Raw genomic sequence first — 14675 nt, 5'->3', positions numbered from 1 at the left:
TTTCTCCACACCATGCATAATTTTGTACAACTCTGTCATGTTGCCCTTACTTGCTTTTTTTTCCAAGCTAAACAATCGTGTCTGTTGTAGCTTGGAACCCCTCTAGTAAATAAACATTTCAGATATCTTGGAATAAATATAACAAAAATCATAATAAATTATTTCTCATTAATTATGGGAAAATTTGGACTGACATTGAACAGAAAATTAAAAATGGAATAAATTTATCACTGTCTAGTCAAATTTCAGCAACAAAAAATATTCTTCTGGCCAAACTTACACATTTATTTTATACTTTACCCACTGAAGTCCCTAAAACAGTGCTAAAACAATAGCAAAGTAAATTGCAATACTTTATATTTAACTCAAAGCGACCTAGAATAGCTAAGAACTTGAGATATAGGCAATATATGAATGGTGGATGGGGCGTTCCTAACCTAATTATATCATGAGATATTTCAACATGGGCATGAACTTTCAATATTGGGGGGGGGGAGACAGAAGAAACATTGGATATAGATAGAAAGTAATTGGCTGAACATCAACAATTTGAATACTATTCTGTTAATTAAAAAAGAATTATGGAAATGTGAACTTCTGAACACATCCACATTAAATTGATTGCTTTCGATAATAAAAAACAGATTAGAAAAGCTATTTCCACAAATATCACCACTAATACCGATATCCTGTCATCCATATTTCAAAACAAATACCATTAATATGAAAGGGTATTCAGAACAAGGTTTTTAATATGTAAGAGACTTGCATTTCAGTTCAAGACCAATAGAATGAAAATACTGGAAAGAAGTTGCAAAACACGCAAATTAGCTGGTACTCCTGGTACCAACTGGGAAATTTCATCAGAAATAAAACAATAATGGAACAAGCTACTAGACCGTTATCCATCAAACATACCAAACTAAGGGTGCAGTCCTATGGGGATAGGCGGCCGCCTCCGAACTCAGAGGCGATCGCCTATCCAAAGCAGGGCAGGAGAAGCACAGAGGGGATTGTCCCCTCCATGCTTCACCCACCCTGCATTTGTGGCTAGACAGCCGATTTTGGACCATTTCTTTATCTTTTAATTGTCCTACTGAAATTGGTTTCAATTTCGGAGCAGGGGAAGTGGCTGCCGGACGAGACATAGGATGTGTCATACTGGCATTTCTGCCTTCCGTGCCCCGGAACGCCCCCCAGAATGCCTCGTTTTTGCTGCTCTATGGTCCTCTTCCAAGCGCAGAGCATGGGGCCGTTCCATGCTGCCTACAAGGCAGCGCGGGTGAGGGGGGAAAGGTTGGCTCTCAGGGAACTGACCTCGGAGCGTGGGCTCTGAGGTTGGTTCCTGGAAACTGACGTATCCTATGACTGTCTAGCCACTGACGAGCGGCCACAGGATTGCTCCCTTAGAGACTTATTTATAAGAGGAAAACCAATTTCAATAGGACAATTAAAAGATAAAACCTCACAAATAAGAACTAGCTGGTTTTAATTATTGCAAATTAATAAATTTGCAATTTATCTTATATCAGGTATGTTATAAGACTACTTACAGCATTTGCAAACTATTGTACTAAAGGATTTAGTAGAAAAAAGGGATTAGTCTCAGTCATCTATAAGGCTATTAAGGGAGGAATATGGTAAATATATGGGTGCTAAGATGACTTGGGAAACAAACTTAAATATTAGCATATTAGAAGAGTCATGGGAAAGAGTATGGTACACACAACCGTATAAGTCTATATCAGCCATGTCTAAAGAAATGGTATTGAAAACAGTCCACAGATGGCACTTGTGCTCCACAAAGTTGCATAAAATCAATAGTGACTACTGAGTTATCAGATATGTGTTGGAGAAACTGGCTTAAGCGGATCACTTGATTTTTGGTCCAAAGGTTAGACCGTTTTGGCATGAAGTAAATAGACTGGTTGAGTAATGTAACAAAACAAATGGTAATTCACAATGAAACTTTTTTACTGCTTTCATTGTTTACTGGGGAGAGCGAGGGTCTGCGGTATAAAGAATGGTTGGCAATGCTTGTAGGAGCTGCGAGAATTGAGAGTGCTAGAACTTGCGAAAATGCCCAAGGTCTCTCATTCCAGAAATACCTTGATAGAATATGGTCTGTTGTGCTGGTGGAGAAATTAACTACCTGTTTTCATGTAGCTAGAGGAGAAATACAAGAAGACAATTTTTTATTAATTCGGCACACATTCTTAAATGTTTTTCCAGGATCTGAATGAAGATGGACCCCCACCGAATCAATTGGTGTAGTAAATTTTAATTTCATATCGAAATGGACCAATTAATAAGAGATATAATAATTTAATTATATTATCTAAAGGTATTTGATATATTGTTATAAGTATTTTTCAGTGTTTGGGGGGTGGTCGAGGGAAGGGTTGATGTACTTGTTATTGTCTGAAAATCTAAATTAAAATTTTACAATTTTAAAAACCCCAAGCTAGCACAGCCCATGGAAGCTGTAGTCCAACACATCTGGAGGGCACCAGATTGGGGAAGGCTGCACTGAAGCAATAAAAACAGCCACCACCATCTGGACATACCCATATCATGCCTAGAATGTTGTTGTTGTTCAGTCGTTAGGTCATGTCCAACTCTTCGTGACCCCATGGACCATAGCACACCAGGCCTTCCTGTCCTCCGCTCTCTCCCAGAGTGTGCTGAAATTCATATTCATTGCATTGGTGATGCTATCTAGCCATCTCATCCTCTGCCGTCCCCTTCTCCTTTTGCCTTCAATCTCTCCCAGCATCAGGGTCTTTTCCAGTGACTTTTCTCTTCGCATTAGGTGGCCAAAATATTTGAGTTTCAGCTTCAGTATCTGTCCTTCCAATGAGCAGTCAGGGTTGATTTCCTTTAGGATTGACTGATTTGACCTCCTTGCAGTCCAGGGGACTCGTAAGAGTCTTCTCCAGCACCACAGTTCGAAAGCATCAATTCTTCGGCGCTCAGCCTTCCTTATAGTCCAGCTTTCACAGCCATACATTACTACTGGGAAAACCATAGCTTTGATTATATGAACCTCTGTCGGCAAGGTGATGTCTCTGCTTCTTACTATGCTGTCTAGGTGTGCCATAGCTTTCCTCCTAAGGAGCATCTTTTAATTTCATGGCTACAGTCACCGCCTGCAGTGATCTTGGAGCCAAAGAAAGTAAAATCTGTCACTGCTTCCATTTCTTCCCCTTCTATATGTCAGGAAGTGATGGGGCCACATGCCATGATCTTCGTTTTTTTAATGTTGAGTTTCAAACCAGCTTTTGCAATCTCCACTTTCACCCTCAACAAGAGACTCTTTAGATCCTCTTTGCTTTCTGCCATTCGGGTGGTATCGTCTGCATATCGGGGGTTGTTGATAATTCTCCCGGCAATCTTAATTCCAACCTGTGATTCATCCAACCTGGTATTTCTCATGATGTACTCTGCATATAAATTAAATAAGCAGGGTGACAATATGCAGCCTTGTCGTACTCCTTTCCCAATTTGGAACCAATCGGTTGTTCCATGTCCGGTTCTTACTGTTGCTTCTTGACCCACGTAGAGGTTTCTCAGGAGACAGGTAAGGTGGTCTGGTACTCCCATCTCTAAGAATTTGCCACAGTTTGTTGTGATCCACACAATCAAAGGCTTTAGCGTAGTCAATGAAGCAGAAATAGATGTTTTTCTGGAATCCTCTTGCTTTCTCCATGATCCAGCAAATGTTGGCGATTTGATCTCTAGTTCCTCTACCTCTTCGAAACCCCACTTGTACTTCCGGTAGTTCTCGGTTCACATGCTGCTGAAGCATCACCTTGCTGGCATGTGAAATGAGCGCAATTGTGCGGTAGTTTGAACACTCTTTTGCGTTGACCTTTTTTGGAACTGCAATGTAAACTGGCCTTTTCCAGTCTTGTGGCCACTCTTGAGTGTTCCAAATTTGTTGGCATATTGAGTGCAGCACTTTAACAGCATCATCTTTTAGGATTTTAAATAGCTCAGCTGGAATACTGTCATCTCCGCTAGCTTTGTTGTTAGTAATGCTTCCTAAGGCCCACTTGACTTCACTGTCTAGGATGTCGGGCTCAAGTTCAGTGACCGCACTATCATGGTTATCAGGGACATTCAGATCTTTCCTGTATAGTTCTTCTGTGTATTCTTTCCACCTCTTCTTAATCTCATCTGCTTCTGTTAGGTCCCTGCCTTCTTTGTCCTTTATCATGCCTGTCTTTGCACAAAACATTCCCTTGATATCTCCGATTTTCTTGAAAAGATCTCTAGTCTTTCCCATTCTGTTGTTTTCCTCGATTTCTTTGCATTGTTCATTTTAGAAGGCCTTCTTGTCTCTCCTTGCTATTCTCTGGAACTCTGCATTCAGTTGGATATATCTTTCCCTTTCTCCCTTGCTTTTCGCTTCCCTTCTTTCCTCAGCTACTTGTAAAGCCTCATCAGACAGCCACTTTGCTTTCTTGCATTTCTTTTTCTTTGGGATGGATTGAGTTGCTGCCTCCTGAACAACTCCGTCCATAGTTCCTCAGGCACTGTTTTCCTTCCATGTACAGCCCCACTTTTGCAAGCAGATACATTCAGGACCAGCACAGGAAATTCTACATACTTTAACAGGAACTCTTGTGTTCACTGCCCGTGGCTACATACTTCCCTTCTCTGTGCATGAGCAGGGGAAACACCATTCCACTCCATTCTTCTCTGCAGAATGCTGCAGCAGACAAGTTCTTCTCTGTGGGTGAGCTCCACTTACCTCAGAATATTGCCTAAATAAACTGCTCAGTTTTCTGTACCCTAGGGTTCCCCTGTAGAAAGAAAATACAAATGGTGTTGTTGTTGCTTTCTAAAACTATAGGCTTCTTCTCTATTTTAATTTTTTAAATCTCAAATTCTTTCTGTCCCATTTATGAAGAAATCTGCAGATGTTGAGAAGTTCCTGTCCAAAGGGAACCAAACAAAATTCTCACCCATCTGTACTGGCCAATTCAATAGGTACAGCCACTCCCAGCATGGAGAGAACCATATTGTACCAGCCTGCTTGTCACATAGCTCTTAAAGGTGAGTCTGTCAGACAAAATTCAAAGTGATTTTGATAGACTGGAGCTCTGGGTGAAAAACAACAGAATGACATTTAATAGGGATAAATGCCAAGTTCTGCACCTAGGAAAAAGAAACCAAATGCACAGTTACAAGATGGGGGATACGTGGCTCAACAACACTACAAGCAAGAAGGATCTTGGAATTGTTGTAGATCACAAGCTGAATATGAGCCAACTAATGTGATGTGGTGGCAAAAAAGGCAAATGCTCTTTTGGGCTGCATTAATAGAAGCATCGCTTCCAAATCCCGGGAAGTACTAGTTCCCCTCTACTCAGCACTGGTTAGGCCTCATCTGGAGTACTGTGTCCAGTTCTGGGCACCACACTTTAAGAAGGATGCAGACAAACTGGAGAGGGTTCAGAGGAGGGCAATGAAGATGATCAGGGGACTAGAAATAAAGCCCGATCAGGAGAGATGGAAAGAACTGGGTATGTTTAACTTCAGCCACCTGATTTCGGCTGTCTAGCCACGGGACAGCGGAGCAGGAGAAACGGCTGCTGGATGACACATAGGATGTGTTGCACTGGCATTCCCGCCTTCCCTGCCCTGGAATGCCCCGTTTTCTCCGCTCCGCGCTCCTCTTCCAAGTGCGGCATGTGGGGCCATTCTGAGCTGCCTGCGAGGCAGTGCAGGAGGGGGGAAGGTTGCTTCTACAGGAACTCACCTTGGAGCGCAGGCTCTGAGGTTGGTTCCTGGAAACCGCCATATCCTATGGCCATCTAGAGGCCATAGGATTGCTCCCTCCAGGTGTTATCTCTAAAATTGATAAAATATTGTTAGAAATGGATATGGGAACATCTGGAAACCTGAGCTTAGTTTAGGAACTAAACTGGAAAATTCAAATTACTGAAGAAGAATGGAATACAATCTGGCAGAGTTTTCCAATTAAAATGCTGTCCTCCAAAATCAGGGAACAAACTATTAAAATGATACAAGGCTGGTATCTCACTTCAGTGCACTTATATTAATTCAGACAACAATAAATTTTGCTGGAGTGGATGTAAACAACTAGGCACCACACAACACATGTTGTGGGAATGAGGGAAAGTGAAGAAAATATGGGACTTTGTTTTTCTAGCAGTTAATAAAATAACAGGACAAAGCATATCAAAAACACCAGAATTAGCATTACTGGGAATATTTCAAGGCAATAATGAAAATTTATTACAGAAACACCTATAAGATTTCTAACAACTGCAACTAGCCAGCAAATGGAAATATCTAAAAAGAATCTCGCTTAAAGAATGGTACAACAGAGGATAGCAGACTGCGTTATTAGAAAAATTGACAAATAGTATTAAATTAGCAGAAGGACAAAGAAAAAAGGGCAGTTGTATGAATGGTACAGTTTTATTGTTTATGCAAATGCAGATAAACGACTGAGTGTTCCCTCTTGCTACAAAACTCTGGTTATCATAGAACATGAAAAGGTACTATACATGTTTAAAACAACAAATAAGAAGGTATATGTATTAACAAATTCTAATGCATGTTTTCAGACATTAAAAAATGCAGTGAACATTTAGGTTATATATTTGTTCTTAAGAATAAAATATGTACATCTTATCATTGTTAATATAGAGTAACATATATACGTATAAATTGTTGTACAATTTATTATGCATTTGGTGAACAAAGTTGTACAAAGAATGACTGCAGGAATCAGCGTGGGCCTCAAACACAGCTGTTCTTTATTCAGCACACACAGAAGTGAAGGCTTAAGAGAAACTCCACCCACTGTTGTAGCCCCCAATTCTACAGGAGCTGCCAAGGCTCAAAAATAATAACTAACCCACAGAACCCCTAGAATACATAACATTCCTTCCCCCTTAGCTATCATAGTCCTTCAACCGAACACTTTCACTGCACGGTCTTTGCAGTCGACTAGTAGGTGTAGATTCCTAAGATGACTTCCTTTCAGTAACTGCTGTAGATAAGGAAGGAGTATTGCTCCCATTTCTTAGTGGTTCTGGCACTTCAACAGGCAATGAGAGAAACTCATCAGTTCCAGATAGATCTTCAGCAGCTACCTCTGCTGATGACAACCCACTCTGGCCACAACGCCTTCTTAGCTGTCAACATGGCGATGCCACACTGACCCATCTGCACACTGGACCTTGTATGACACAGGTCCAGTGACCTCAGTGATGGAGGAAGGAACCCACCTTGGTCCAGCACCATTGTTCCTAGCAAACACCTGATCTTATGAGACAAATGAGTGGAGAGCAGGAGCTCAGAAAGCAGCATCCAGATCTTCCTCCTGTTTTTGCTTTCACAGAATCATAGAATAGTAGGGTTGGAATGGGCCTATACGGAATCTAGGACAAAGCATCCCTGACAGATGGCTGTCCAGCTTCATCTTAAATATCTCCAGTGTGGGAGAACCCACTGCCTCCCTAGGTAATTGGTTCCATTGTCGTATTGCTCTAACAGTCAGGACATTTTTCCTGATGTTCAGCCGGAATCTGGCTTCCTGTAACTTGAGCCCTTATTCCGTGTCCTGCACTCTGGGATGATCGAGAAGAGATCCTGGCCTTCCTCTCTGGGACAACCATTCAAGTACTTGAACAGCGTTATCATATCTCCCCTCAGTCTTCTCTTCTCAAGGCGAAATATGCCCAGTTCTTTCAGTCTCTCTTCATAGGGCTTTGTTTCCAATCCCCTGATCATCTTTGTTGCCCTCTTCTGAACCCTCCCCAGTTTGTCTGCATCTTTCTTAAAAGTGTGGTGCCCAGAACTGGACTCAGTACTTCAGATGAGGCCTAACCAGTGCTGAGTAGAGGGGAACTAGAACTTCCCGGGATTTGGAAGCTATACTTCTATTAATGAAGCCCAAAAGAGCATTTGCCTTTTTTACAGCCATATCACATTGTTGGCTCATATTCAGCTTGTGATCTACAACAGTTCCAAGATCCTTCTCGCTTGTAGTATTGTTGAGCCAAATATCGCCCATCCTGTAACTGTGCATTTGGTTTCTTTTTCCTAGGTGCAGAATTTGGCATTTATCCCTATTAAATTTCATTCTGTTGTTTTCAGCCAAGTGCTCCAGCCTATCCAGATCACTTTGAATTCTCTTTCTGTCTTCCAGGGTATTAGCTATCCCACCCAATTTTGTGTCATCTGCAAATTTGATCAGCATTCCCTGCACCTCCTGCTCCAAGTCATTAATAAAAATGTTGAAGAGCACTGGGCCCAGGACTGAGCCCTGCAGTACCCTGCTCGTTACCTCTCCCCATTTTGAGAAGATCCCATTGATAAGCACTGTTTGAGTCCGATTCTGTAGCCAATTGTGGATCCACCAGACCATTGTTTTATCTAGCCCACTTTTAGCTAGTTTGCTCATCAGTATATCATGGGGCACTTCGTCGAAAGTTTTGCTGAAGTCAAGGTATATGATGTCCACAGCATTCCTCACAGTCCACAAGGGAGGTTACCCGATCAAAAAATGAGATCAGGTTAGTCTGGTAGGATTTGTTCTCGACAAATCCATGTTGGCTTCGAGTAATCACTGCATTGTTTTCAAGGTACTTACAGATTGCTTTATAATCTGCTCTAGAATTTTCCCAGGGATTGATGTCAGACTGACTCGTCTGTAGTTCCCAGATTCCTCCTTTTTGCCATTTTTGAAGATGGGGACAACAGTAGCTGTCCTCCAGTCATCTGGCACTTCCCCCATCCTCCAGGATTTCTCAAAGATAATAGACAGTGGTTCTGAGAGTTCTTCTGCCAGTTCCTTGATTACTCTAGGATGCAGTTTATATGGCCCTGGAGATTTGAACTCATTCAAAGTAATTAGGTATTCCTTGGCCATATGCTAATCAATCTCAAGCTGCAATCCTGCCCCTTCAGCCTTTGCCGGGGGCTCATAGACCCTCTTTCAGGAGAAGACTGAGTGTTGTAAGTCTCCAGCTAAGTCTGGGTTGAGACGGTCAAGACAGGTTTTTAGACGCTGCCCCATAAGTGCAGGACTGACTCCTGTTGTTGCACAAGGAGTAACACATTGAGCAATGAGAAACCTGGCAAGGCCAGTATCCTCCTGCAATGCGCTTCAGGGCATCTTTTGTTGTCTGCACCACCCATTCAGCTTGACCATTTGCTCAGGGATGACAAGGTGCAATGGTGACAGCCTGAATAAGGTTCGTGTCTACAAGTGTTTTAAATTCAGCAGATGTAAATGCAGTCCCATCGTCTGAGACTACAGTGTCAGGCAACCCATGGGTTGCAAATAAGTGGCACAGTGCTGTGATGGGTGCAGCGGCTATTTGTGATGGTACTAAGACTACTTCAAGCCACTTCGAGTAAGAATCTACCACAACCAAGAAGTTTTTTCTTTGAAATGGTCCTGCAAGATCAATATGTATTCTTGAGCAAGGCTTCTTGGTCACTTCCCATGGAAAGATAGGTGCTCTTGATGGATTGTGCCTACTGGCTTGACAAGTACTGCACTCATTTACAGTTTTTTTCAATATCTGAGTCAATACCAGGCCACCAGACTCCTGGCCAATGCTTTCATGCAAATGGTCCCTGGATGAGCTGCATGCAGCACAGACAAGATGGTTTGACAACCCTTATCTGGAATAACAACACCGTTTCCCCATAGCAGACATCCCTTATGGGCAGGCATCTCTTGAGGACGGCGTTCGAATGGCTTAAATTCCTCTGGCAGTTCCTCATCCGGCCATCCCCTCCATACCCAGTTTGAAACACAAGCTAGTACAGGATCTCGAGCAGTCAGCCTAGTCAGCCAGAGGTGGGTCAGGAAGGGCTTCAAGCATCAAGATTTCCAGTGAAGGAGGTACAAAAAAATCTGGAATTTGAAGTGGTACCTGACTCAATCCATCGTCTAGCTATTGCCTTTCCTGGTTTGTAGGCAAGTGTATAATCATAAGCATGGAGCAGAATGCTCCAATGCTGCATGCGGGGTGATAGTATGCAGGGAGTAGGCTTGCCAGGAGAGAGGTTTCCTAGAAGAGGCTTGTGGTCCATGTGTATTTCAAAAGCATGGCCATGGAGATAGCTGTGGACCTTTTTGGCTCTTGCAAAAAGAGCCAAGGCTTCTCTGTCAATTTGTGCAAAGTTCCTTTCAGTGGATGACACAGTCCTTGAATAATAAGCAACTGGTGCCTCTGTACCATCTGGAAATTTGGGCTTACCACAGCACCGACCCCGTAAGAAGACATATCAGTAGTGGGTTTTTTTCCATCATAATGTGATGACTTCAGCACAGAACTTGAAGTCAACAGGTGTTTGACATTCTGGAAAGCAATCTCATGCTGGCTGGTTTTCTTTTCATGATGGGAAAAGGAGTTCCATAGAACTCCTTTTCCCAGCAAGCAATGCAGTAGCTCAGCAATGGTGGCCTTTTGTGGAAGAAACCCATGGTAGAAATTGAGAAGTCCCAAGAAGGCTTGAAGTTCCTGCTTTGTTTTTGGAGCAGGTGCATCGTGAATTGCACGTATTTTTTCGTCAGTGGGGTGAATGTCAGAAGCATCAATACGATAGTCCAAAAATGGATGGAGGTTCCAATTTCACATTTCTCCTTTTTTACATGAATGTCAGATGTGTCAAAATGATGTAGGACTTCTTGAAGTCGTTCAGCATGTTCTTCCTCTATTGATCCCATGAGTAGGACATCATCTAAATATAGTACAACACTTGGGATTCCAGAAAGTAGGGTTTCCATGAATTGCTGGAACGGTCCAGAGGTCACAGAAATTCCGAATTGCAGATGCTTTGCTCAGAATGCACCTTGATGAGTGATGATTGTTTGGGCATCTGCTGTAGAATCATCAATGACCAACTGTTGATATGCTTAGGCCAGATCAAGTTTTGCAAAGACCTTCCCTCCACCAAGAACAGCAAGGAGTTGATTGACAGCAGGCACTGGGTATGGATGCTGCTTAAGTGCCTTATAGACAGTGCACTTATAATCCCCACACAGTCTCACCTTCCCATTAGGCATAATGGCATAATGGGAGTAGCCCACTGGGTCTGTGTAGCTTGTTCTAACACATCTTGCTTGATGAGATGCTCAAGCTCTTCTTCAATTTTTTCCCCACAATGCAAAAGGAACATTCCTGGCTTTCATGCAAATTGGTGCAATAGGTGGATCCAGATGGAGTGACACTGGCTTCCTTTTGTATTCTCCCAATTTTTCAGAAAATACTCTTGGAAATTTATTAATAATTGCTGCAAGTGGACCTGTAGTAAGGTGGTGAATTCCTGGAACGCTAATCACTACCAATGAGAACCAGTTTCTCCACAAGAGGTTTTTCCTCTGCCCCTCCACAATGATAAGTGGAAGCTTCCCTTAGAAGGAGCCACCCTGGACATCTACAGTGAAGCATCCAATGATACTGACGTACTTTGCATTGTAATTGCGCAGAATGCACAATGGACTTGACAATTTTGGAGCAAGGGTTGCAGAAAATACGTGCTTAAAGGTGTCCCTGTTAATTATGGATACCCCCAGGCCCCGAATCCACTTCCATTTTGCACTTCTAATTATTACATTGATTAATACTGATTAATAGTGCTGCATACAACACAGAGGCATGAGGTTCCTCGCCACAGACCTTCTGAATGTAATACAGCTGTTGAGTTTCAACACCCTGTGGATAATCAGCCCCATGAGATGCTAGGTGGAGTGACTCCTTGTTATAGTTCCTTGGCCTTGTGCTGACAGATTTTGAATGGCAGACTCGCTCAAGGTGACCCTTCTTCTTGCAAAACCTGCACTCAGCATCTCTGAATCTGCACAGAGAGCGCTGATGTGGCCCTCCACTGCCTGAGCAGGAATAGCTAAGCCAGGGCCTATCTGCAGATTTTATGGAGGGTGCATTTCTTGTGTTCTGTTGGCCTTGCTGCCCAGAATTCTCAGCCTGCTTGCTCCGGATGGCATTCACATTGTATTCATCTCTCTTGAGTTCTGTGACATATAGTGATGCAGTCTCACTGGCTAATGCCTTTTCTTGAGCCATTGCAAAAGTCAAGTTTGACTCAGACAGGAGGAGTCGTAGCGCTTCATCATAAACCCTGCAGACAAGTGATCCCTCACCATATCCTCTAGAAAATCCTCAAAGTTGCAGTGCTGGGAAAGATGATGCAGTTCTGCAATATAAGTGGCAATGCCCTTTCCAGGTTGCTACATTTGTTTGTGAAATTTAATCTCTGCACAATAACTGAAGGATTTGGTGAGAAATGATTATCTTCGATAATCCTAAAAGTTCACCAAATGTCTTAGTTTTGGGTGAGGCAGGAGCAGCGAGGGATGTTATTACAGCAAATGTCTGTGGCCCACAAACAGCTAAGAGCACAGCTCGCTTTTGTTCAGCATTAGCTATCTTATTTGCTTCGAGGTAGAATGAAAGTCGTTCTGTGTAAGAATCCCAGGAAGCAGGTTGTCTAACATCAAACCCTTCAATATGTCCAAGAAGCAGCCATTTTTACCTTATTTCTCTCTCTTTTTTTTAAAGCGCAGGAGTTGCTCAAGTTCTTAAGTGGGTCTAGCTGACTCCTTACCAGTCAGCTGTGTAAATGGATTCACAGTCCTTGCTGCCTGTATAGCTCTCAGTATCCCATCCTCATTGCCAAAAAATGTTGCATCGGTAGTAGGAATGACTGCAGGAATCAGCGGGCCTCAAACACAACTGTTCTTTCTTCAGCACACACAGAAATGAGGGCTTAGAAGAAGCTCTGCCCACTGTTGCTGCTCCCAACTCTACAGGAGCTGCCAAGGTTCACAAACAGTAACTAACCCTGCCAAGGGGGCTCCGTCACACAGGTGGAGAATTCCACATCAATGCCGGTTCTTTCCCCATCCAGTATTATTGCAGGACTGGGTTGTTCTCTTTAGATGGCTGTCCTCGTTGCATTATTTTTCGTTTCTTTCCTTCTCGTGGGGGTGATGATGCCACTTAGAGGCATCACCACCTTTCTGCAAAAAAGCATTACATGTGCGACAGCTCCTCCCTGGTTCCTGCCCCTTTCCCTCCCCTTGCACGTTACTGGTGGATGGGGACTGACACACAGACAGTTCCCCCCAGTCCTCCCTGGGCCCCACAGCCATTTACTCACCGGGAACGCACAGGAGGGGGGTGTCCCGGCAGGTCGGAAGGCTGCACACTGCTCTGCCGACCTGCCTGCCGCTCTGCCGCCTTGCCGCTCTGCTGCCTTGTTCAGAATGCTGTAGGCCGAAAGTGGCAAGGACCCAAAGTGGTGCAGGCACAGGAAGGCGACACGTCCCGCAGCCCATAGTCACCGCCTTCCCCATCATGATCAGACCCCCAACAAACCAAACCAACCGCCCACAGCCACCAACACACAGCAGTTCATTCGTGCCAGGGGAGAAATACACGGGGAGATCATGGCGCTCCATTTGCGCATATTTGGAAAAATACCACATTTATTCCGTTTGAGGAAAACACGGGATAGTTGGGTGGAAATGGTGGGATAATGACTGGACGATGACGACGTCATGTAATGGACCCGCACAATTCAGTGAGTGGCCAATCATGAATGTGCAATAAACTGGAGGTGTAGAGACGCCCAGGATACATAACATATGTGTTGAACAAAGTTGTACAGACAGATAATGTACATGTATTATAATGGAAATGAAATAAATAGTTAAAATTTAAAAAACACCCACAATGCCAGGTGTTGTAAGCTTCCCTCATAGGGGAGTTGCTCCAGCTACTTGATCATTTTCTGCACTTTTTCCAGCTCTACAATATCTCTTTTTAGGTGCGGTGACCAGAACTGTACACAGTATTCTACATGTGGTCGCACCATAGATTTGTATAACGGGAGTATGATCTTGGCAGTTTTATTTTCAGTTCCTTCTTTAATTATACCTACTACTATAGAATTTGCCTTTTTCACAGCCACTGCACACTGGGTCCACATTTACATTGAGCTGTCCACCATAACCCCAAGATCTATTTCCTGGTCTGTCACTGCTAGCTCAGATCCCATCGGGCTATACTTGAAGTTGGGATTTTTTGCCCCAGTGTGCATCACTTTACATTTGCTTACACTGAACCACATTTGCTATTTTGATACCCATTCTCCCGGTTTAGAGAGATCCTTTTGGAGGTCCTTGCAATCCATTGTGTTTTGACCACTCTAAATAATTTGCTGTTGTCAGCAAACGTGGCCACTTCACTGCTCACTCCTAATTCCAGATCACTTATGAATACATTGAAAAGCATTGGTCCCAATACAGATCCCTGTGGGACCCCATTGTTTTACATCCCTCCATTGGGAGAATCTACCATTTATTCCTACTCTGTGCTTTCTGTTCTTTAACCAGTTACTGATCCATAAGAGGACCTCTCCTCTTATTCCATGACTGCTAAGTTTGCTCAGGAGTCCCTGGTGAGGGACTTTGTCAAAAGCCTTTTGGAAGTCCAAGTAAACAATGTCTACCGGATCACTCTTGTCCACATGTTTACTGACACTCTCAAAGAACTCTAAAAGGTTAGTGAGACGGGACTTACCTTTGCGTGGTGATTCATACCACAGTGTCTTCCATTTCCATTTTCCCCCACTTCTTTTTCCATCTTTTTTTC

The sequence above is a fragment of the Heloderma suspectum genome, chromosome 2 (genome assembly GCF_057233095.1).
Source record: "Heloderma suspectum isolate Gila_16-S chromosome 2, 16-S_ref, whole genome shotgun sequence".
Lineage (NCBI taxonomy): Eukaryota > Metazoa > Chordata > Lepidosauria > Squamata > Helodermatidae > Heloderma > Heloderma suspectum.
The sequence above is the reverse complement of the archived record's forward strand: the minus strand, read 5'-3'. Positions refer to the sequence as shown.